The sequence below is a fragment of the Pelophylax lessonae genome, assembly GCF_965119305.1.
Source record: "Pelophylax lessonae genome assembly, chromosome: 3".
In the NCBI taxonomy this organism is placed as follows: Eukaryota; Metazoa; Chordata; class Amphibia; order Anura; family Ranidae; genus Pelophylax; species Pelophylax lessonae.
In genome coordinates this window covers 142,260,112-142,284,667 of record NC_138770.1, presented here as the reverse complement: position 1 = coordinate 142,284,667, position 24,556 = coordinate 142,260,112, and the positions used below count along the sequence as shown (strand labels likewise).

The following is a 24,556-nucleotide window of genomic DNA, read 5'->3' as shown; positions in this document are numbered from 1 at the left end:
AAATAAGTGAGTTACTGTTGATAAACCTATTCAAAAGCTAAAGAAATGTAAAAACAAATGATACTAATATTATTATTATTATTATTATTATTATAATTTTTATTATTATATGTATATATAGTGTTATATATATATATATATATATATATATATATATATATATATATATATGCACACAAATATATAATTTTTTTTTTGGTCATTCTTATTAACAGCATAGTTTGCTTGTACACCTTAACATCAACAAATCTTGGACCACAATAATGATAAGTACAACAAACTAAGGCTGGCCATACATTGGCCGAATTTAGAAATACTTTTCTTTCGAAAATCTTATCTAATAATTTTCGTTTGAATTTCGCACCATTAGTGGGCCACGGCAACAGCCGATTTTCATGCAGTCATCAAATTTGAGTGATCGGGCATGTTGGAAATTTTTTTGAAAAATGAACGATTTTCTAATTAATGATGGCAGAATTGTGCGAAAAAATATAATTGAAAAAGAAATGCGCATGAGTGCAAGAAAAGAAGATTCCCAGCCACGAAAATTACTTTCTGTAGCAATATGAGGTGAAATTGAAGGCTTGGTTGGTCAAATTTCGAAATCAATGGTGGCACCATCGAATTACAAAACTCCCAAAATTTCTGATTTTCGAAAGAATATTCTTTCGAAATTCGACCCATGTATGGGCAGCCTAAGAACAGTAAAGAATTGCAGTTGATAAACATTCACATAAGCTGAACAATGTAATCTCTTTTTCATTTATTGCACTTCCAATTTTTCTTTATAGGAAAAAAAGAAAAAAGTGCTGCCTTAAGAATCAGGATATAAAGTGACTTATACCAACTAAAACTGTTAAAGTGACGTATAACAATTGAATGAAATATTGTGGCACGTCACATAAATAGATCCAAGTTAAAAAGTCTACACATGTATAGTGTAAACAATGAAAGTCTATAAGTGACAATAAACAAATCAGTCCATGTAGGTGAAAACCACAGGTGTTTTAGAGCCCATTCACATTAGCGCGACTTGTCAGGCGACTTGTCAGCCTGACAAGTTGCGGTATGTCGCGGTCCATTGAGTAGTACAGGACCCGTTCTAATAGGGGCGACCTCGGAGCGACTTGCATAGACTTCCATTATGTGAAGTCTCTGCAAGTCGCGCTGAAGTCGCGGTGCACAGTGGTGCACGCGACTTCACAGGTCACCCCCCAAAGTCGTGTCGCGCTAGTCTGAATGGGCTCTTAGACTTCAGTGTTGATAGAAGGTGACCTTGCAAATCAAACCCAGAAATCACCCTGGTGTAGATAGCCGCCACCAATGCAGATGGTTAAATGCCCTTACCAGACTACGTGGATTCCAATGTTATTGGCACTGAGTCAAGTAGGCATCATGAGAATAAGCTCTCCCAAATGTAATTCTCTGGGACAGGACAACCCTTCCGATTCCACAACAGTCAGGGGAAAGTTCTCTTTCAATCCAGTAGGTCAATCATCATAACAACAAAGGAAATTTCCACATAGTATAAAATCTCATACGAAAAAAAACAGGCATTTCATCTCATAATCCAAAAGGCTGGGTTGCAGATATGTGGAACGCAGTGTTTGAATAAGCCTCAACCCAACATGTTTCGTCCTTAGCATCTACAAATCTTGGACCACAGTTGTGATAAGTAAAACAAACTAAGATCAGTAATGAATTGCTGTTAATAAACATACACATAAGCTGAAAGATGTCATCTAGTTTTCATTCATTGCACTACCAATATTTAATTATAGCTGTCATTATATTGATATTTGTGGAAAAAAAAGTGTTTAGTAGCTGTCAGAATGTATAATTATAAAATATGCCCCTCTTTACTAGTGTCAATGTTACAATATTTTATTTCCCATGTTTCTATAGCGGGCAATGCTAGACAGTGGAGTTGATTTACTAAAGGCAAATAGACTGTGGTCTTTACAAGTGCAGTTGCACTTTGCAATTGCATTTGCTCCAGAGCTAAGTAAATGAGGTGAAGCTTCACTTGGCAAAGTAAATACCCAATCGTATGCAAAGAAAATAAAAAACAAAAATGTGTTCCCCTCATTTACTATGCTCAGAGGCAAATTCCTTTGCAGAGTGTAGCTGCACCTGCAAGGTGCACAGTCTATTTGCCTTTAGTAAATCAACCCCTGTGTTTTCCAGAATACTTTTTACGATTCTGATAATGAAAGTGGTATTTAAGATTATAGCACACTTGGGAAACTTGGTCGATATGTGTCAGGTCTGGCACAGTTGTGCAGTTCTGTTAGCTCTAATGTTGGTACGTTATGTCACAGGGCTAAGAAAACCAGCTGTGGTTTATCTATAGGCTTTAAGAGTGTTTTATGTCTCCTGTGTCCAGGGACTGTTGTTATTTAGCTAGAGGAATGCGAAAGTTGGTTTTATAACCCTAATGACAGGCTGTCTGGCTGGAGATCTCAGCATTCATGCCGGTAGCCATCAATAGGATGACGCACTGGGAGTCTTCCTAAATATAACATGTCTATAGCCCTTTACAGGAAATAAGAGACCTATTCTGATTTCTGATTACTATTTAGGGTGTGTACTGTTGTGTGTTTTTGTGTGTGTGTGTGTGTGTATAATATAAAAATACTATATATATATATATATATACACAGTATCTCACAGTACACCCCTCACATTTTTGTAAATATTTTATTATATCTTTTCATGTGACAACACTGAAGAAATTGCACTTTGCTGCAATGTAAAGTAGTGAGTGTACAGCTTGTATAATAGTGTAAATTTGCTGTCCCCTCAAAATAACTCAACACACAGTTGTTATGGTCTAATCCGCTGGCAACAAAAGTGAGTACACCCCTAAGTGACAATGTCCAAATTGGGTCCAAAGTGTCAATACTTTGTGTGGCCACCATTGATTTCCAGCACTGCCTTAACCCTCTTGGGCATGAAGTTCACCAGAGATTCATAGGTTGCCACTGGAGTCCTCTTCCACTCCTCCATGACGATATCATGGAGCTGGTGGATGTTAGAGACCTTGTGCTCCTCCACCTTCCGTTTGAGGATGCCCCAAAGATGCTCAATAGGGTTTAGGTCTGGAGACATGCTTGGCCAATCTATCAACTTTACCACTACTTTACATTGTAGCAAAGTGTAATTTATTCAGTGTTGCCACATGAAAAGATATAATAAAATAGTTACAAAACTGTGAGGGTTGTACTCACTTTTGTGAATACTGTATGTGTGTGTATATATATATATATATATATATATATATGCTTTTATAGATACACATTACAATTCTGTTATCCAGCACAGTTGAAAATTGTAGTATGGTATGTATGATCAAACTTATGAAAACTTTGGATGCCCAAGTACGATGAAATGCCACTCAGACTGTTTGTCTAATAGTGTACAGCCCTATACCTTCAGCTCATAGACAATTTAATGGTTGCAGTAGCTTAAGCTGGCCATACACAAAGATAATTTTGGCTGGTTAATAATGAAAATTGTTGAGTATAAAATTGTAGGCCAAAAAGCAACTGCATCCAGCCAGATACAGCCACGGATTGAGTATTCTGACAGTCATGAGTGACAACTTTCAGAATAAAAAAGCTAGCAGGGGATATTCCTCCAGTCCATGCTGTTTAGTGTTGATGGGGGAATCAAACAGAATGTCACAGACAGAAATCCTACAGTTTATGGTTTAGCTTTAGTAAGTACATGTGGGCAAAATTCTCATTCCTAGTTGTTCCAGCACGCATGCATGTTTTGGCATAGTTACAGCTTCATATACAGTATATGTGCTTTCCCCGGGTTTAAATCAATCATATTGCTCCTGAAACTGCCCTGTGTGTGGCTGACCTTTTATATTCCTTTAAATTATTGCAGCTGTACCTGAAATAAGGTTGAAGCATAGCATGGTTGAAGGAACAGATTGATTGTTCTCATTCAGAGAAATCTAAAAGTGTATAACATTAAATTGCCGAAGAACATGTTGGAAGATTTTCCTTGATAATCAGCTGCAGCCAATCAGCAGGTGCCGTTGTCCCCCCCCCCCCCCCCCGGGTGCTGATTGGTGTGTTCTGATGGGGGGGCATCTCCCTGTCAGAACACAACAGCTCAGTTGGGGAGATCGCTATTCTAACGTTGGATCATTAGTACAGTGGCTCTGACCGGAGCTGACAGTTTTTTTTGTTCAAGCTGCTGGTTGAACGAAAATATCTTCATAGTGTGTACTAGGCTTTAGTGTATAAGGATTCAAGTCACCAAAGTGTTGGGAGATTAAGTGTCGAGAATTCCCCCTTTAACAGGGCACAAAGAATAATTTCTTAAAGGCTATTGAATTCAACAAAATGCAAAGACAAAATGCTGCAAAGGATTTGGTACGTGTGATGTAAATTAGCACTTTGGGCTGTAGTTACAGATGGGTTGGGGATGCCAAAGTTTAGGTTTACCACAACATTTTGGTTCCCCTAAATTGTAGAGTTGTAAAGTTCTGTACTTGCCCCATATAAGCTACTAAAGTGAAAATATAAATAAAATGCAAGCCCCCTAAAACATTTTCTCAAATGACTCCAAGAACCCTGAAAGCCAGGAAGACTAATATGTCAATTCTGACCTTTCAAGGTAAAACAGAGCATTTACCTCTCCCCTTTCATCTTCCACACCTTTATTTTGGTCAGTTGAGCCACCATATTGGATAAAAATCTCACAGTCAGGTTAGCACCATAAAAAGAGAGAATCTCATCTAGGTTCATTGGTAAATTGTTATAGTCTTTAATTAGGAGAAGGGGTTTTCTTGGTTATCAACACAAAGGGTGTCCCTAGTGAGAATTAAACTCAGGATCTCGGTGGTGCAAGTCAAGAGTGCTTCTAAGGCAAAGTATATTATGCAGTAGGAAGTCATCATATGCCAAGGTTTTTTACTCTGTGTTATTGTACAAATCAAGCAAAGATGAGGAGGAACTAAAGGGCAATACACACTATACAATTTTCTTTAGATTTTTTCCTTCAGACTTACCAAAACCATACAATATGAGGTCAAACCTAAACACTTTCAATTTGAATGCAATCAGGCAGGCCCTTGTACTACATAGAAAAGGTAAATCTGAAGTAAATCTGACAACAAAAGTTGTATAGTGTGTATCCAGCTTTAGTGTTAATCAGGCAGCCTATTGAAAGGTTGGATGGAAATCGCTGATACGGCACAGGTATTACCTCTCTAGAGGCACATTTGAAAGAAATAACTTTTTTACAACATTCTGGATAACAGTTTTCACACCAGTCTGTATCCAGCTGCATAGACTGTTCTATTAAACTGTGTACTTAGAGGTATAGAGCTTTCTATTGGTTCTCAACAGTTAGAAACTTCTTCTGTAAAATTCATCATGCCAAGAATCTGATTTATCTATGGTGGCTCTTTTAACCCGGATAAGCTGAAACGGTATGTCTTCAACACTTAATAACAATCCAGGCAGCTTTTCATTTCCTGTTACTGACGCTATATATTCACACCCCGTTCTTTCTTATGTAGTACATTTGGTGGCTTGTCCATGTATATGGAAGTTATAGACATAGTTCAAGTGGATCTAAATCTGGCCATAGATGGATTGAAATTCAGTCAGTTTAGCAGATTCATCTTTGACTATTCCCACTCCATAGAAGTCGATCTAATTAACCAGAATGATGGTTTTTGGCAATTTTTTTTTGATCAGTGTATTCTAAGAGTGGAGAAGCCTCATGGTCAAAATACGACGGCACAGTTGTGTAAATGGGGAAATGTATTTTTTTTCATAAATAAATAAATAGAAGCCTCATGGTCAAAATACAACGGCACAGTTGTGTAAGGCTCGGTTTCCACTAGTGTGACTTGCGGTGCGACTTGACACATGTCAAGTCGCACAGCAAGTCAAAACCCATTGTTTTCAATGGGGCCCGTTTCCACTGCCGCGGCTTCAGTTGCGGCGACTTCAAAAGTAGATTGTGCACTACTTTTGAGCCGTCTTCAGTGCGACTTCCCTCTATATATGAGGGACAAGTCTCACTGAAGCCACAGTTTACTTTCGCTACGAAGTTGTGCTAGAAGTAGCACGACTTCGTAGCCGCACTAGTGGAAACCGAGGCTAAATGGGGAAATGTGTTTTTTTTTTCATAAATAAATAAATAAAAAAACTTGAGAAAAACACCTGTAGGGGGTAAAACGTTAAATTCCACCTATCTTTCCTTTAGCTTTTGCCCCTGGCGCCTAGGTGAGGGTGATGCCATCCTTCTTTTAGGTGAGACCCTGCGGAATGTTGAGTAGCCCAAATAAATACAAATTCTTATATCACTGATAAGAAAATCCTGCACTACTCACAAGCTTTGGAGTATGCAGCATTCTCCAGGACCTTTGCCCCTGTACTACAGAAACTGTGGGAAAGCTAAATATATTATCTCATACCTCCCCCCACAGGTTTTTTTATTTTTTATTAATTTCAGTACCACAGCAAGGTGGATGGGGTCTACATTTAAACAGAGATCCTTGAACGGATTACTGCTTTTAAAGTGATTCTAAATGTAGAAATAAATAGAAAGAAAAAAAATGTTATACTTACCTGCTCTGTGCAATGGTTTTTCATAGAGCAGTGCAAACCTTTTCTTTTTGAGTCCCCCGCTGGTGGTCCTGGCTCTTCTGCCCTGCTGAGTGCCCCCAATAGCAATCCTTTTGCTATGGGGGCACTCAAGCAGACTTTCTCCCAAGTGCTGTCCATTCACACACAAAGTGCTGCTCAGCCCCACCCCCGGCTCTCTCCTTATTTGTTCACTGGCTGTGATTGGCATCAGCAGGAGCCAATGGCTCCCACTTCTGTGTGAACCATTGAGGAGAGAGACTTGGCAGGCCCACTGCTCTCATGTACATTGCTGGATCAAGATGGAGCTCAGGTACGTATAAGGGGGGCTGGGGGGGAGGAAGCTGCACCCAGAAGATTTCTTACCTTAATGCAAAGAATGCATTGAAGTAAAAAAAACCTTCTGCCTTTACAACCACTTTAAGAATCTATGGCACCTTATGCATGGTATGCGAACCGGAGAATAAACTTTTCTTAGCATTCCTCTAGTTGTTATTTTTTTTTGTTTTTCTACACAGAAGTTGCAACTTTGTGAAAAAGAGTGAAGCCAATATTTTTTCAGTCTTTATATGTAGGCAGTTTAAGAATACTTACATACAGTACTGATGTACAAATGCAAGGATGGGCTGTATAACACTTGTGCATATGCATACAGATGTGTAAAAAATTCTTCCAGCTTTATTTAATTAAGAGATTGATTTCTGTAATTTTTTTCTGTAAGGCACCTTTCACACATAGGGGCTGATTGGATCCGCCTGTCAGTTTTTTGGGTAGACCTTATAGGACCATCCATTGCCCTCTATGGTGTGGTGGATGTAAACCGACATGTGTCTGTTGACACCCACGACATCCAATTTGATCTACTAAAAACAGATGGATCGGGGATCCATTCCTCATCCGTCTGGAAAATCGGATCAGATGGTAGTAGGTGTAAACGGACAGGCGGTCTCTTTACATCCATCCACCCATAGAAGAAATGGCTTTGTCTGTGTCGTTTTTCATAAGCAGAATGGACACGGACCTGTCATCCGCCTGCTCAGCGTGGATCAGCAGAGAGATCCCCCGCATATGCTGGCAGAGTCAGCCAGTGTGAAACAGCCCTAAAAGGCAAACAGCTACAGTATATACACCAATGAAATAAATATATGGAAGCTGTTTTGCCTGTGAAGGATTAGTATTTCTGTCCATCCATTGCTGAGATTTAAAAGGCTTTTCCACAAAACACAGTCCTGTTTGACAGGGGAGGAGACCTGATTTTTCTCTTTTCCATTTCAGTGACATTTGCAGATCTTGTCTCTTTCCCCGCTTATGACTGGACACTGCAAGTGGAAGCAGCAGACTGATTAGCTCATCTCTCTGCTCTCACCTCCTATCAGCATGTTCATTATTAGCACATGAGCACTGCAGGGCAAATGACTGGCTCCTTGTGCTGCTTCTCCCTCTCACATTCTGTGCTCTACTGTACAGAGATTGCAGGGGGCTGGTACCAAGTCAATATGAGGTACTTACACTGCTTGTATTTTTTAAAAAAAAGTACATTTATTGATGCATTAATGAATACAGCGCTGCATTCATTTGTGTCTTTTATATCTCTCTGGAATTCAGATTTAAAGAGGAGCTCCAGCCCCCCCCACCAAAAAATTTAAATGTAGCAGCTACAGATACCGTAGCGGCTGACTCTAATTATTAGGATACTTACCTGTCCTGGGATTCCACAATGTTGGCATCCCAGCCGATTTTTGCCAGGCTCTCGGGTGCTGCCGACGCCATTCCTTATAAGGGAAACCGGCAGTGACAGCTGGTTCCCTACTGCACATGCCTAAAGCGTGCTGCTCTTTGTGAATAGCCTGGCGGCAGGGGAAGGAGGAGGGGGGCTGATCTTCCAGGGGACCCAGAAGTGGGGACGGGTACCTGTCAAAAAAAAAAAGCCCTCTGAAAGGTGGCAGCGGAGTGTGGGGGGGGGGGGGGGGAACAAACAAGTGGAGCTTTCCCTTTTAGGTGGAGCTACGCTTTAAGTCCTTTTGGTGAAGCCAGATGGAACAACCCCAATGCCTGCAGAGCTGGCCACCCAAAAATGACAAATACCTGAGGGAACCCTGTTGTAGTGCCTCTGGTCAGTGGGCCTGCTACCTCTGACTGTGTGTGATGTTTCCCTGTCTGAAGGTCACTGCAGCTCTCTGTCTCCCATTGGAAAAGTAACATTCCTGATAGACGTAAATAGGGAAGTATCATTGTCATTCGCAGACGCATCGGCCTTGTGTCCTATTCACTGTGCTCCTCCTACGTCCTGGTAATTGACTGTACCAGCCAAGGACTGACTTTTAAAGTGTTATGTGATAAGCCTTCAACGCCAAGGTGCTGAAATCTCAGCCTTCATTTCCTTTTTGTAAGCATGCTTTTTGATCCTTTGTTCCCAGGCTCAGGCAATAAAGCAGCTAGTGTCAAGCTTGTGTCTATACTATTGTGCACCCTGCCTGTAGACTGCCTGCCTACAAAACTGCAGGTATTTGAATTTCGCTTTGTCCTAACCATAGCTGCTCCTTTGATGCCGATGTATTGCTTGCAGTGATGGTTAGGTTATTGCTTTTGAAGCAGGAACACTGGGGCACAGTGACAAAGCTGGCTTGTTCTTAAAGGGAAAGAATAAAACTGCGGAACTGCACATTGCCTAATTGTAAATGTTGGGGCTATTCTAATGTTAAGTGTTCCCTGATTTCTAGGAACAGTCCCATGTTTTGCCTATTAGTCCATTGAATGTTCCTGGTTTTCACATCTTACTGCCTACACCAGGGATGTCAAACTCGATTTCATCACGGGCCGCATCAGCATTATGGTTGCCCTCAAAGGGCAGGTTGTATCTGTAAGACTATATAAATGTATCTACTATACTGCAAGTCAGAAAAGGATGGTTGCACACACCGCTGGTATTATGCAGAAGAAACTTTACTAGAGACTGCTCAGAGAGAACATGGTTCTGCCATGGTGTTCTGTCTGAGGTCTCCAATAACGTTTCTTGTGGAAGATACCAGCAGTGTGTGCAACCCTCCTTTTCAACTGGCATAGAATAATAGTATTCTCATAATACTTTTAAGCAGATGTCCAGAGCACCCCACCCCACTTTACATCAAATGGCAAGAGCCCCCCCACCATCAGAAGTCAAGAACCCTCCCTTACATCACAGTGCACCCCCTTACCATGTGCTGCTGCCGAGAAAAAGCTAGGGGTGGAACTGCAGGAGAGGTGTGAGGGCAATATGAAATGTAGGTACATGCCTCTCATCCCCATTGGAGTGAGCGCTTGGGTGATTTCGTTGTTTGCCATATGAAATGGCCTGGAGGGCTGCATTCGGCCGCCGGGCCTTGTGTTTTGACACATGTGGCCTACACTAGGGATGCACCAGTCCGACTTTTTTGGACCCGATACCGATATCTGGCGTTGTGAAATCGGCGATACCGATACCGGAACCGATCCGGAGCTACACACAAAGCAAGCGGCTGCAGTACAGAGCAAAGCCACTGCTTCATGTGTGTGGCTCCTCCATTCACAGGCGGAGTGCATCTGATATCACTCCGCCTGTGAGCCGGACCTATACAGGAAGTAGCGGCTTCCATCCCATACTACTACTGCACCTAGTAAGGGATGGCTGAGCCGTTACTCAGCAAAAACCGGATCGGCCAGTGGATCGGTCAATGTTACCGATCCCCCGATCCATCTAAAATGGCTATATCGGCGCCGATATCGGATCGGTGCATCCCTAGCCTACACCATAAAATCCCTATTCTCGCTGCAGGGTAACTTAGAGCTGCACTAGCAACACGGTCCCTTTGAGGGATAAATGTGGTCCATTGTAAAAGCCTGACGTTTTTTCTCATCTAGGGAGCCACAGGTGGCACATACAGGCAGCCATAGAAGTGAATGACTGTACACAGCCATACTCTGATGTTTTTGTGCATCTGTATAAACAAACACGTGCGTATGACATACACTCAGCGGCCAATTTTTTAGGTACACCTGTTCAATTGTTTGGCAACACAAATTGCTAATCAGCCAATTACATGGCAGCAAATCAATGCATTTAGGCTTGGCGATGTGGTAAGGACAACTTCTGAAGTTCATACCGAGCATCCGAATGTGGAAGAAAGGGGATTTAGGTGACTTTGAACATGGGATGGTTGTTGGTGTCAGATGGGCTGGTCTGAGTATTTCAAAAACTGCTGATCTACTGGGATTTTCACGCACAACCATCTCTAGGGCTTACAGAGAATGGTCTGAAAGAGAGAAAATATCTAATGAGATAGTAGTCAGATTTGTGGGTTAGAGGAGAATGAGCAGACTGGTTTGAGATGATAGAAAGGCAACAGTAACTCAAATAACCACTCGTTACAACCGAGGTATGCAGAATACCAGCTCTGAATGCATAACACAGCGAACCTTGAAGCAGATGGCTACAGCAGCAAAAGACCACACCGGGTGCCACTCCTTTTCATAAGAACAGCAAACTGAGGCTACAATTCGCACAGGCTCACCAAAACGGCACAATAGAAGATTTGAAATACGTTGCCTGGTCTGATGAGTCTCGATTTTAACTGCAACATTCAGATGGTAGGGTCAGAATTTGGCATAAACAACATGAAAGCATGAATCCATCATGCCTTGTATCAACGGTTCAGGCTGGTGGTGTGATGGTGTGGGGGATACTTTCTTGGCACATTTTGGGCCCTTTAGTACCAATTGAGCATTGATTAAATGCTCAATTGGTACTGAGTATTGTTACTCAGTATTGTTGCTCAGTTGGTTCTGATACTGAGTATTGTAGCTGACAATGTCCATCCCTTTATGGCTACAGTGTACCCATCTTCTCATGGCTTCTTCCAGCAGGCTAATGCATCATGTCAAAGCTCAAATCATCTTACCACTGGTTTCTTCAACATGACAATGAGGTCACTGTACTCCAATGGCCTCCACAGTCACTAGATCTTAATCCAATAGAGCACCTTTAGGATGTGGTGGAACGGGAGATACGCATCATGGATGTGCAGCTGACAAATCTGCAGCAAATGCGTGACGCTATCATGTGAATGTAGCAGGTTTTCCATGCCTGTTACCTGATGTGGGTCTGCCATCGGTACCGGTTACATCTCCAGCCTATGTGGGCTGAGGCCTTGGGTGTGAGCACTGACACATAGACAACTCCGGCATCTTTGTTTTGTAGTTTTATTGTAGAAAAGGGGATGGGAGAAGGGAATGAGTGGTATACTCCTTGTAGGCTTCAACTGTATACACTTGGGACTTTCTCCAAAAAATGTCTGTTAACGCTGTCCTGATGCCAGCCGACACTAGCCAGCGCTCACTGACGCTTAGTAACACACTGTAACTTGAAAGAAGTGCTAGATCCCCGACTTTAAGTCCAGCAGATCCAGGACTGCATAATAGAGCACTTCTGACACTGTTTGACTTGCAGAGTCCCTGACTTTACTCCCCAGCCTTGCTCTGACTTGTAGTAAACTGCTAAAGGTTCCTGTATGAATGCAATTCTCAACCAACCCTCTGTACAATTCAGGGCCCTACCGCAGGCGCCCCCTTCACACTTGTTACTCTTCAGGGTCCACTGACCATATACCCCCTCTGTAACTTCAGGGTCCTCAACCTAGGCACCCCCTTTACCGCTAGCTGGCACTGGATCCCAGAACCTCCCCGGAGTGGTCTCTTGTAACACTTCAGGCAGACCCCCAGGGGCAATCCTCAGTACTCACGACATGTGTAGGCTTTCCTGGGACTGAACCCCTCTCGCTCTCCGCTGGTTCTCAGCACACCGGATCCTCCTCAGTTCACTCAGTACTCTCTGGATTCTCAGGCGACACTCCGAGACATACGCTTCCTCAGACAGGAGGGGAGGCAGCTGTTCTCTCTCTCCTGGGACTCTGCTCCCGCCAAAGACACCTGCGTCCATTGCTCCCCCAAACTTATACCCACTCCCAGAATTGCTTGCAGCATAATCTGTTTTCTTGGGTAGCTATAAGCCTGGATGTGTCCCCTGATTGGGCTTCCTCCACTGCCCTATGAGAAACCTCTCACAGGAGCCAGTGGGGAGACTTCCCCTTCAGCTCAACACATCTGGAACTCATGACACCTTACTACAGAATTCATGGCCCTGCTGTTAGGCAGACAAGGCCCACTATACATTTACCTAGCACCTACTGTACCTGTAGGGTGCTACATGAATATGGGCCAAAATATCTGAGGAATGTTTCCAACAAATTGTTGATTCTATGCCATTAAGAATTAGGGCAGTTCTGAAGGCAAAAGGGGGTCCAACTTGGTACTAGCATGGTGTACCAAATAAAGTGGCCGGTTAGGCTATTTCTCAAAGGCAAAACTTCTGTGTTTTCGAGAATTCGCATATGCACAATTGATTTTACACTATAGCATATTTTAAGCCTCAAACTGACAGTAAGCATGAGGCCTAAATCTGTCTGCCGCTGAAAGAATTAAAGAATATTCTTACTTTTATTCACTCTGTACAGTACAGTTAGAGCTGGAAGTCCAGCATTGAAACTTAAAGCGGAGTTCCACCCTGGATTTTTTATTTTTTTTTTTAATACCCCCGGGACAGTCAGGGCTAGTGCATTCCACAATGGCTAGCCTCTGATCTGTCCCGGGTTGCACTTACCTGTTAGGACAAATACTTACCTTGCAAACGTCTTGTCCAGCGCTGCCATCTCAGATGTGGGCAGCTTGAAGCCAGCGAGATCCTCTTCGGCGTCTTCTTCCGCCTTCTTTGGTCCCACGATGCTCTGCGCCCGCCCCGACGTCACTTCCGGGTCGCGCGCGTCATCCCTCTACAGCTTCTGGGCATGACCAGAAGCTGTTTAGAAGGGGATGACGCGCGCGACCCGGAACTGACGTCGGGGCCGGTGCAGGCGCAATGATTCCTGGGAGCTATGACGTCCAGCTCCCAGGAATCATTGCAGAGCCAGGAAGTGACGACGGGCCGCGGCCGAGGAAGGAGGAAGAAGGAAGTAAGGTAAGTATTTTTTCTTCGCTACGAGGTAAGTAAAAAAAAAAAAAATATGCGATTATCCATTTCTTTTTCAGGTGACCCGGAGCGAGAAGATGGAGGTAAGTATAAAAATAGGGTGGAACTCCACTTTAAAGTGGTTTTAAACCTCAGACATACAATATGAATATAGCGGTACCCCCGCAGGAGCTGCTTAGGTAAAACAGCCCCCAAATCCCAAGAACAACTCCTGCCCCTCTGGCACACCTGGTAATAGTGTAAGTGCAAAGACCAATGAAAACACACACGTTATGATAAAACACCGAAATGTCTTTACTATAAGGTTTCTGTGTAAAAAAACAAAAAAAACAAACAGCAATAATGTATTCTTGAATTAATTAGCTGAGGAACAATCACTGAGATTAGAAGCAATATAACTCAATGTATCAGGCTGCCTCTCAGGGATTCCACAACTGCAAACTACCCCAGAATCAGAGGCAAGCACTTAAACAACAATGAACCACAATGTAATAACCTTGCACAAGCTTGGCTACCTCTGCTTGAATTGGCGCTATGAATCAGGGGAGGAGGAGAGCAGGAGAATGATTTTCACCTATGCCAGACCTCTCTCTTTTCTCCCCTAACACCACAGGCCCAACTACAAACACTGTACCTATTTCAGTGCTAAGTGACTTAACTCCCAAGTCAGAGTACCCCGCACATACACTACATATACAGAGCCCAGGGTATGTGTGTGCGTGCCCGTATGGCACCAGTAACTTCAGTCCCTTGGAAGAATGATGAGGCCTTGTATCTTCGGCTAGCCACTTTAGTTGGTACACTTAGAACTCCTGCTTGGCAAAGTGTAACTGTGGTATGCTGGCTGTATGCGGATAGCAAAGCAGACCTTGTGACTTCTTAACAGGGCTTCAATAAGACCCAGGTTCTGGCAAGTGAGGGCATAGAGAAGTAACTCTGTGTCTGTGTGCAGTGTCCTTGTTTCCTGCAGATGGGCAAGTGTCCTTTCACCAATCCTGCGGTCAAGGCCCAAACGAATGTCTTGGAACAGGCAGTCTCTTCTGGTAACCTGACTGGTCACCTCACACTGGAATGCTTCCGTCGGTACAGGTGCTCCTGTACCGTGTACCTGGGATCCCCTTTTCTCAGGCTGGATGTCCCCAACTGGCCATGGCTGCCTCAACGCGGTGGACTGACCCGGGAGGCAACACCTCTCCCCTGGGTCCAGTCTCTTCTCCTGCCTTGTGGTGACTGAATTCCCCTTAGCAGACAAGATGGTGTCCTTCATTCCTTCCTTGCCAGAGAATCCTGGGGTGTGGAGTCTCCTCATATAAATCTATGGAGCCGTTTTTAGTGGGGACTTCATGCCCCAGAATGCTTTGCTGATTGCTGCTGATTGGCTCTCTTCTCCATGACATTTTTTGTGAACTCTCAGACTAGCTTTTTAAATTCAGCACTTTGAACAGATGTAGAGAAGAGGGGACTGCAAATAAACAGGTATAACTTTTGCAGGAGGATTTGTTTTATCCCTGTGAATCACCTAAGCTCAGTTACTTTATTGGGTATACTGTATGTAAGGGTTTACAACCACTTTAAGCTGGCCATATACTATGCAAATTAGCCAGTCAAAAGTTGCTCTGTTGGTGGCCCTGTTACCACCCACTGGACATCCTTCAATTGAAAAATTGAAGGAATTGGATGGTAAATTTTCAGCTGAACAGCCACTGGCACAGGCTGTTAGAATGCAATAGGGGCAGCTTTAAAATTCCAGCTTGAGTACACAAATCATAGCAGGTCAATCGCTCTGCAGCCTGTCCATTTTAAAAAACGTCTTGTAGTTTTATCAATGAATGGTATGCAATCTGTGATTGGAGAAGGTGCAGATCAATGATGTGATCTCCCTTCCTGCAGCACAGCGCTTATAACTATGTCATTTGTGGACACTGATTATCAATTCTGACCTGCCAGTAGAAAATATGTTATACTGCAAGACGCATGCTGAGGTGACCCCTTCTTTTAGAGATCAGACCTATCTCAGCTTCAGATGGTGGAGGCCCCTGAGTATTCCATGGTGCAAAACACAACTGTATAGCAAGTCTGATAGAATACATAGAAAAAAGTGTAGGGGTAGGTTAAAGCGGAGTTCCGGCTTCAAAATCGAAAAAATCGATTATGGGCCATCCGCTTGCCTGAAAAAGAAATGGATGCTCCCAATTTTTGTTTTTGTTCACTTACCTTGTTTTAGAAGAAAATATACTCACCTTCCTTCCACTTCCTCCCTCTGCGGCCTCAGCCCGCGCCGTCACTTCCAGCTTGCGATGACTCCTGGGAGCTGAATGTCATCGCTCCCAGGAGTCAATGCGCCTGCACCGGCCCCACTCGTCACTTCCGGTGCAGGTGCATCATTCCCTGCTAAACAGCTTCTGGGCATGCACCGGTAGTGACGAGCGGGGCCAGTGCAGGACATTCTGGGACTCCAACGTCACCGAAGAGGAGGCAGAAGAAGATGCGCTGGCTTCAGCGCCCACACCTGAGATGGCAGTGCTGGAGAAGAAAATATCAAGGTAAGTATTTCTTCTAAAAGGTAAGTGCAACCCGGGACAGTTCAGAGGCTATCCATTATGGAATGTACTAGCCCTGACTGTGTCGGGGGTATTTTTAGCTAAAATTCACCCCTGAGGCCGGAACTCCGCTTTAAATGGATTAAGGTGACAGTAGGAGAGAGATAGCCCGCAATCACATCAATGAGTGGTCAAGAAAGATGTTTTCACCAAGTGAATATACAATTCTGTATTTTTGTATAGACGATAGAGTCTTAGGTGAGGGTCTTGATATCATCCATTTAAAAAATCCATGGGGTCCATTAAGTTTGAAATGTTTTTTTAATTGGTGGTGGAATTGATAATATATATATATATATAAATATATATATATATATATATATATATGATATAATACTGAGCTCACAAAAATGAACTACCTTAAATTTATTTTACAGAGAATCTCTGGAAGTCTAAAGCCCCGTACACAGGTGTCGAATATTGGCAGGGAATTTTCGTCCGACGACCGATCTGCCGATTTTCGGCTTGTTAGTATGATGCTTCCGACAACCAACTCCGACTTTTCAGCCGAAAAAAATCTGGTGTGCAGACTATAAAATTTTTGTTGGCCGTCAACACAACGGCCGATTTTCGTGCAGTCAGTACAGATTTCGACAGGGAAAAATCTGATGAGCAAGTCTGGGCATGCTCAGTGAAGAAAGAACACAAAGAAAGTAAACCAGAACATGACATCACTTCTGAAGTAGAATTTTGTTGGGCGAGAAAATTCGTGTGCAGTCTAGGCACATTCCAACCAACAAAACACCACTCTGGACAAAAGACGGACGATCGGTTGGCCGATAATCATTGCGTGTGTACGGGGCTTTAGGCTGGCCATCCATGATCCAATTTTCTGTCCAATTTTCTGTCCAATTTTCTTGAAATTTACCTTCAAGTATGTAGTACGAAGGCCTGCCTAATTAGATACAAGTGAATGTGTTGTTTAGCTTTGACCTCACATTATGTGGTTTGTGGGAGATCTAACAGGAAATTGTACAACAAAAGTTGAAAATGTATGGCCAGCCTTAAGGGCCATACACACTATAAATTTTTCTGAAGACTTTTTCCTTTAGACTTAAGCCCCGTACACACGTACCGATGGTCGGCTTACAAATGTTCCTCTTTTCTCCCCGGGATGTCGGTGTCTGCTGAAAAGTGCAAAGACAGCACAAGGACAGCACAAGAATTTTGTCCGCCGACTGCAGAAGTGATGTCATGTAATGGTTAACTTTCCCTGTGTTTTCTATTTTCTGAGCATGCCCAGTCTTGCAAATCTGCGGTCTGTCGGCCGAATTGTGTACTGACAGGCGAACAATCGTCCGTTCTGGTGTCGGCATACAAATATTTTCATGTTTGCACGAAAGACTTTTGTCCGCGGATTGTGCGCAGACATCTGTCGGAGGCACCATACTAACACGCGTACAATCGGCAGATCCTTCGTCCACCGACGTTTGTATGCCGACGATCGGTACGTGTGTACGGGCCTTTACCAAAACCATATAATATGAGGTCAAACCTAAACACTTTCAATTTGTATGCAATCAGGCAGGCCCTTGCACTACATAGAAAAGGTAAATCTAAAGAAAAACTAACCACAAAAGTTGGATAGTGTGTATCCAGCTTTAGACTGCAGACAGATTTAGAGAAATTGTCTCTCGTGTTCTAAAAGTGATGTAGCATTCGCCAAATTCATGTAACTGTCTAGAACTCGTACTCCAATTTTGCGCACACTGTTCCACTTTTAGAATGTATGCAAGACACTTTTGCAAAATCTGTCTGCGCCACTTTCTCACTCTATTTGTCAAAAGAGAGTTGGTCTGAATTAGCTCCACTTTCGTAAGATATGAACTGCCGGTGTTTTATTTTGAATTTAGTGCATTCATTGCACTACAATGTAAAAGTGGAGCATTTCAGAACTACCTGAACGTGGTGCAGGAGTCATTGTCAGAACCAAAAGTGACGCAAGTGCTTCATGAATGCGGCGCAATACATTAACAAGAGGGATTAAAGTGGAGCAGCAGCTCTACTGAATCCCCCTAATATGTTTTGGCCTTACTACATAAGTTGTTTTTTTTTTTTGCCATGACAAAGACAGCGCGAATCAGCCTGGATGGCCGTTTTGGTAAGAGCTCTTGACATAACTGAGACTAGTTCACACAGAGGCTTTGTGCCAGGGGTCATGGGTCATCTATAGAAAGCTCAGATAGATGGTGAGAAGCGCATTTCCCAGTGGCTCTATTGTCTGAAGTGGTCACTTGCCATGACTTATGTGTGCAGCCTTCAAAGAAGCACTAAGCACGGCTATTTCACCCCTTCCCATGCCTCCTGCCTACATTATTGCTATTTGGTAGGGTAAGGTTTGTGAAAAGATTTCAAGATTAGCAGAGCTGTCCCACTTTATTGATATAGTGATTAGACAGGTGTAAGTTAAACAATGCTTCCCACATTTGTCAGTTACCATATGAATAACTTGATAGGCACAATCCCTAGAAAATGGCTGCAGTTATTCAGCCACAACTGCACTGTACAATATACAAAGACCCACTAGAAGAGAAACTTGATGACGTAGTTATCAAAATATGGTTCAGCAAGTATGTAAGTGTAAAAATCCAGATTCAAGCCAAACACAAACCCTTGGGTTACCCTTGAATGCATACAGGCAACTCTGGCGCTGTCTTATCCTGAAAGAAATACCAAGTAAACAACATTTTCTAACTGGTCTGACTCTGATCACTGTTTCTCCTGAAGTCCTCTGGCCTGCTTCAGGTGGACATAGACTTGAAATACCAGTATTATTTTTCAGTTAAGATGGTCATTTTATGTCTTTAGCTACACAAATACACATTATGCCCCGTACACACGTGCAGATTATCTGAAGACTTTTGTCTGCAGACTTACCTTTTCTATGTAGTGCAAGGGCCTGCCGGATTGCATACAAATTGAAAGTGTTTAGGTTTGACCTCATATTATATGGTTTTGGTAAGTCTACAGACAAAAGTCTTCAGATAATCTGCACGTGTGTACGGGGCATTAGTTCCAGTGAAGGGAACTCTTAAAGCGTCAGCATACCAAGACGTTTTGGACAATTTCATGCTCCCAACTTTTGGGGACAGTTTGGGGATGGCCCTTTCCTGTTCCAACATGACTGTGCACCAGTGCACAAATCAAGGTCCATAAAGGCATGGATGAGCAAGTTTGGGGTGGAGGAACTTGACTGGCCTGCACAAAGTCCTGGCCTCAACCCGATAGAACGCCTTTGGGATGAATTAGAGTGGAGACTGCGAGCCAGGCCTTCTCATCCAACATCAGTGCCTGACTTCACAAATGCGCTTCTGGTAGAATGGTCAAAGTTTCCATAGACACACTCTTAAACCTTGTAGACAGCCTTCCCAGAAGAGTTAAGCCCCATACACACACGCAGATCGTCGTCATACAAACGTCGGCGGACGAAAGATCTGCCGATTGTATGCGTGTTAGTATGGTGCCTCCGACAGCTGTCTGCACACAATCTGCGGACAAGAGTCTTTCTTGCAAACATGAAAATTTTTGTCTGCGGACACCAGAACGGACAATTGTTTGCCTGTCAGTACAGAAATCAGCCGACAGACCGCAGATTTGCAAGACTGGGCATGCTCAGAAAATAAAAAACACAGGGAAAGTTAACCATTATGCCCCATACACACGTGCAGATTATCTGCAGACTTTTGTCTGCAGACTTACCAAAACCATATAATATGAGGTCAAATCTAAACACTTTCAATTTGTATGCAATCCGGCAGGCCCTTGCACTACATAGAAAAGGTAAGTCTGCAGACAAAAGTCTGCAGATAATCTGCACGTGTGTATGGGGCATTAAAGTTGTTATAGCTGCAATGGGTGGGCTAACTCAATATGAACTCTACGGACTAAGACTGGGATGCTATTAAAGTTCATGTGCGTGTAAAGGCAGGCGTCCCAATACTTTTGACAATACAGTTTACATTAGATGGCAGTTGGCAGGTATGCTGCCTGTCTGCACCCTGCAGGGGTGTGGGGGAATGTATGTTTATCAATTGAAATTTCACATAAATTCAACGTTGCAATTTATCTATAATAGTGTCTAAAATAAGGCTTGCATGCACTGCCCAGAGTAGCCTATTCTAGTCAAACCTCTCTGGCAATTACCAATTTGAAGAGGAAATTTAGAATGTTAATTGCTGTGGGTCTTGGTCAATGTAAAGTGAGCCAATGTTTTTCTCTTGTCTTGGGTATTCATAAATAATAGCCTTAGATTTCTCACTGCCATTCACTTTAAGAACATATATTTTAAGTGTTCTGATGTGTCAATACGCTTATTGATTACAACAGCCTTAAAGTAGTACTAAAGGCTAAGCTCTTTTTGCCATAATGCATTCACAACATTAAAGTGATTGTAAAGCTATATTTAAAAAAATTAAAATAACAGTTATTAAAATACTCTGTGTAATAGTATTGCACAGAGTTGCTCCAAACCTTCTTTTTTGGGGTCCCCTACTGGTGCTCTAGGCTCCTCTTCTGTGAGTGTCCCCATAGCAAGCCACTTGCTGTGAGGACACTCATGCAGGCATGCTCATGAGCCAGGCTGCGTGCATCCACAGACACACACAGCACAGCTTGGCCCAGCTCCCCAGCCAATGACTCCTGCTGCTCTCAGTAAAGCATGTGAATGCAGGAAGAAAGCAGAGCAGGGCTTCTGTTGGGGACATCGCTGGATCGAGAGTCTTTGGGGGGGGGGGCACAAACGGCAGAAATGCATAAAATGTATTAAAGCGGAGTTCCACCCTAGTTGTACATTTTTTAATAAAAATACCCCCGGGACAGTCAGGGCTAGCACATTCCACAATGGCTAGCCTCTGATCTGTCCCGGGTTGCACTTACCTTTCAGGAGAAATACTTACCTTGAAATTGTCTTCTCCAGCGCTGCCATCTCGGGTGTGGGCAGCTTGAAGCCAGCGCGATCCTCTTCCGCGTCCTCTTCGGTCCTCTTCCTCCTTCTTCGGTCCCACGATGCACTGCACCGGCCCCGACGTCACTTCCGGGTCGCGCGCGTCATCCCTCCACAGCTTCTGGGCATGCCCAGAAGCTGTTTAGAAGGGAATGACGCGCGCGCCCCGGAACTGACGTCGGGGCCGGTGCAGGCGCAATGATTCCTGGGAGCGATGACGTTCAGCTCCCAGGAATCATTGCAAAAGCCAGGAAGTGACGAATCGCCGTGGCCGCCGAGGGGAGGAAGAAGGAAGTAAGGTGAGTATATTTTCTCTAAAAGGTAAGTGAAAAAAAAAAAAAAATTGCGATTATCCATTTGTTTTTCAGGTGACCGGGAGCGAGAAGATGGAGGTAAGTATAAATTTCGGGTGGAACTCCGCTTTAAAGTGATTCTAAAGCATTCTATGCATTGAGGTGGAAAATCTTCTATAATGCAGAATCCCCCTCAAACCCCCACCTTTATCTTACCTGAGCCTGATCTGATCCAGCGATGTGCATGAGAGCAGAGGCTCTTGTCTCTGTCTCCCTCTTTCCTGAGCAGATTGATAGCAGCGGGAGCCATTGGCTGCCACTGCTGTCAATCAAATGCTGTCCAGTCCCAGAGGCCGACTTATCAGTAGAAACACGTCAGGGGGAGCCAGCCGTGCTGCTGCATGTCCCGGATCGCACTGCGGGCGACCGTGACCATACCGAGTATATGTTGTTTACCGTTTTGGATCTTGTAAGTGTCTTTTCACCATATTTTATTAATAAACTTGGAGGTAATGCACTGTTAGTCCCTTCTTCTTTTTGGTGTGGTCTCCCTGTTGGCATCCTCACCCCTGGAAGCCTATAGATCCCCCCAACCGGGAAGTTGATGATCCATCCATCCCATTTGAGATTCCATCCCATCTGGCTGACCAAGTGGATTCCCTGGCACCACAGTATACGCTCCAATCTCTCTCAAATGTGGTAAAAGTCCACTCACATCACCGGGTGTCACCACAAAATTGTATTTTTTGTTTAAAGTCACGTTTATGGATTGCTTTTTGGTAAGAGGCTAATTCACTTATTCCTCATCACCCATTATTCATCAGTTGGTTTTCCTGCAATATCACCTTGGGAACACCTTTCTTCTGGATGAAAAAGACTTTATTTCAAATTTTTGATTCATTTTGATTTCACATATATGGACATTATTGTTCTCTTGTTTTATATTAGTGCACTTTTATAACCTATTTCATATGTTACCTATTCTTTTGCAATCAAATGCTGTGCCCAGCGAGCGGGAGGCAGGGCTGAGCCACCCGTTCTTTTTCAATAGATGCAGACGGGGCAGCTCGGGAGCAAGCCTGCACGGGTGCCCCCATGGAAAATGGCTTTCCATGGGGGCACTGGATGAAGAGGGGGAGGCAGGTGCTTCGGCGGAGGACCCCAGAAGAAGAGGATTTGGGCTGCTCTGTGCAAAACCATTGCACAGAGCAGATAAGTATAACATGTTTGTTATCTTAATTAAAAAAATAAAAATAAAGCTTTAATATCGCTTTAAGGTAAAAAAAAAAAAACGTTCTGCCTTTAGAACCAGTTTAAGAAAAAACATGGGCCCGTACATTCACAAAGTCCCACCCCATTCCCAAACGTTTACCCAGTGGTGTATTTAGGTTTTGTGCTGCCCTAGACCTGACTAAGTTTGTGCACCCCCTAATTTAAATATGACCCACCCCTTCCTGTAAAAGCCACACCCTTCCTGTTTATTACCCGCTCTGAAAGCTGTACATCGCAGACCACAACCACAATCTATCTGTGCCCATCAGCATAGCCTTATCGGTTCCCATAAGTTCAGCCTCATCAGTTGCCATCAGTACAGCCCCATCAGTGGCCACCAGTGTAGCCTATCAGTGCCCATTAGTGCAGCCTATCATACCGGCTGGTAGCAGTGTGACTGCTTTATGGGGTTGCCAGACTAATTTGCCTCCTGGACCCTGCCCTCTGGCTCAATTCGACCCATAATATTGGCACGAAAAAGTGTAGCGCAAGTGGGCAGGGACCCTTTTCATGCGGGAGGCGGGAGGAGTCTGTTTTTTTCATGCAGTGTGCAGCTTTTTTGCTGCCCCCCCTGCAAAGTGCCACCCTAGGCCTGGGCCTTGTCGGCCTAGGCCAAGATACAGCACTGCGTTTACCTTCTGTCTTCTCTCACCAACACCAGGTCCCTTTATGATCTGTGCCATTCACCAAATTTTCAACATGTATAGAAGAGAAAGGGGAAGGGGTATGGCTTGCCAGGTGCTGTGTGTTTCACTAGATTCACATAGCCCTGGCCAGGGGTGTGCATGCTCAGGTATTCCCTTACCAGATGGTTAGCTGAAGGAGATACCCGTAAATAGGAGGGGGGGGGGGTGATGGCAGCAGTTTGGGGGACCGGCCAGGAGAACAAAAAGGGCACATTTCAATGAAGCAGACTCTGTACATACTATGTAAGCAGAATAATCATATTATATATACCGTACATACTTCCTTGAAAAAGTTTGAAAAAATATGGTTTTGTATCACTTTATTGTAAAAAGCAATTTTGACACTTCTCTACAATTCTGCATTTATGCCTGTTAGTATAGAGTGCTATAGAGTAAAGCAAATTGCAAGATCATCAGAGGCAATTGGCACTGCATTGTTAGTGAGTGATGTGTGGGATACACACTGTCTGCAGTCTGTTTTATTGCTGTATCTATGAGTGACAGCATGTTAGCAAAGGCATTAGCCCCAGACTGGATCTCCAGGGACTTGTACCCTCATAGCACCTGGAGGAAAGGTTGTGTTAATTGTCATGCTAATGCTTCCTTATGGTTTGTTTTGGGTGAGAGGGCCAGACGCTGGAATCACATTACACTTGGAAGGGAGCTAACTGTTCTTTCCCATGTCTCTATTATACAGGATATAACGTCTGCTCCCTGTGTCCCAGGGGTGAGGATTATATTGACCTTTCCTTGCCTTTGGGTCAGCTGTTCTGCTTTGTAAGCTAAGGAGATGAGATCCCATGGTCACTCTAATTTATTTATGTATTAAACCTAAAAGCAAACATTTATTATATTGCAGCTTACCAATTCCTAAATCTGATAGCTATATTTGTTTCCTTTTTTTAGGCTTTCTTTGTTCTGTTTTCTGTGATGCAGCCAGTAAGTCGTGTAGATAAGCTCTCTTGCAGTTACAGGGTTGAGACAAACCATTTAACTCTGGCAGGGGTGCTTAAAACGATCAGCTTTTATTTATTTGTGTAAAACCTTTATCCCAAAAGGAGAAAAACTGTTTGCTTTAACTGAATATAAAGTATAAGCGGGAGTTTGGCT

The 24,556-nt window shown here is 43.5% G+C and overlaps 1 protein-coding gene across 1 annotated transcript in view; it reads left to right on the top strand.

Moving 5' to 3' along the window:
- Positions 1 to 24,556, top strand: part of GREB1 (growth regulating estrogen receptor binding 1) — a 227,440-nt gene that overhangs the window by 1,052 nt on the left and 201,832 nt on the right. The gene's annotated exons all lie outside the window — the stretch shown is intronic.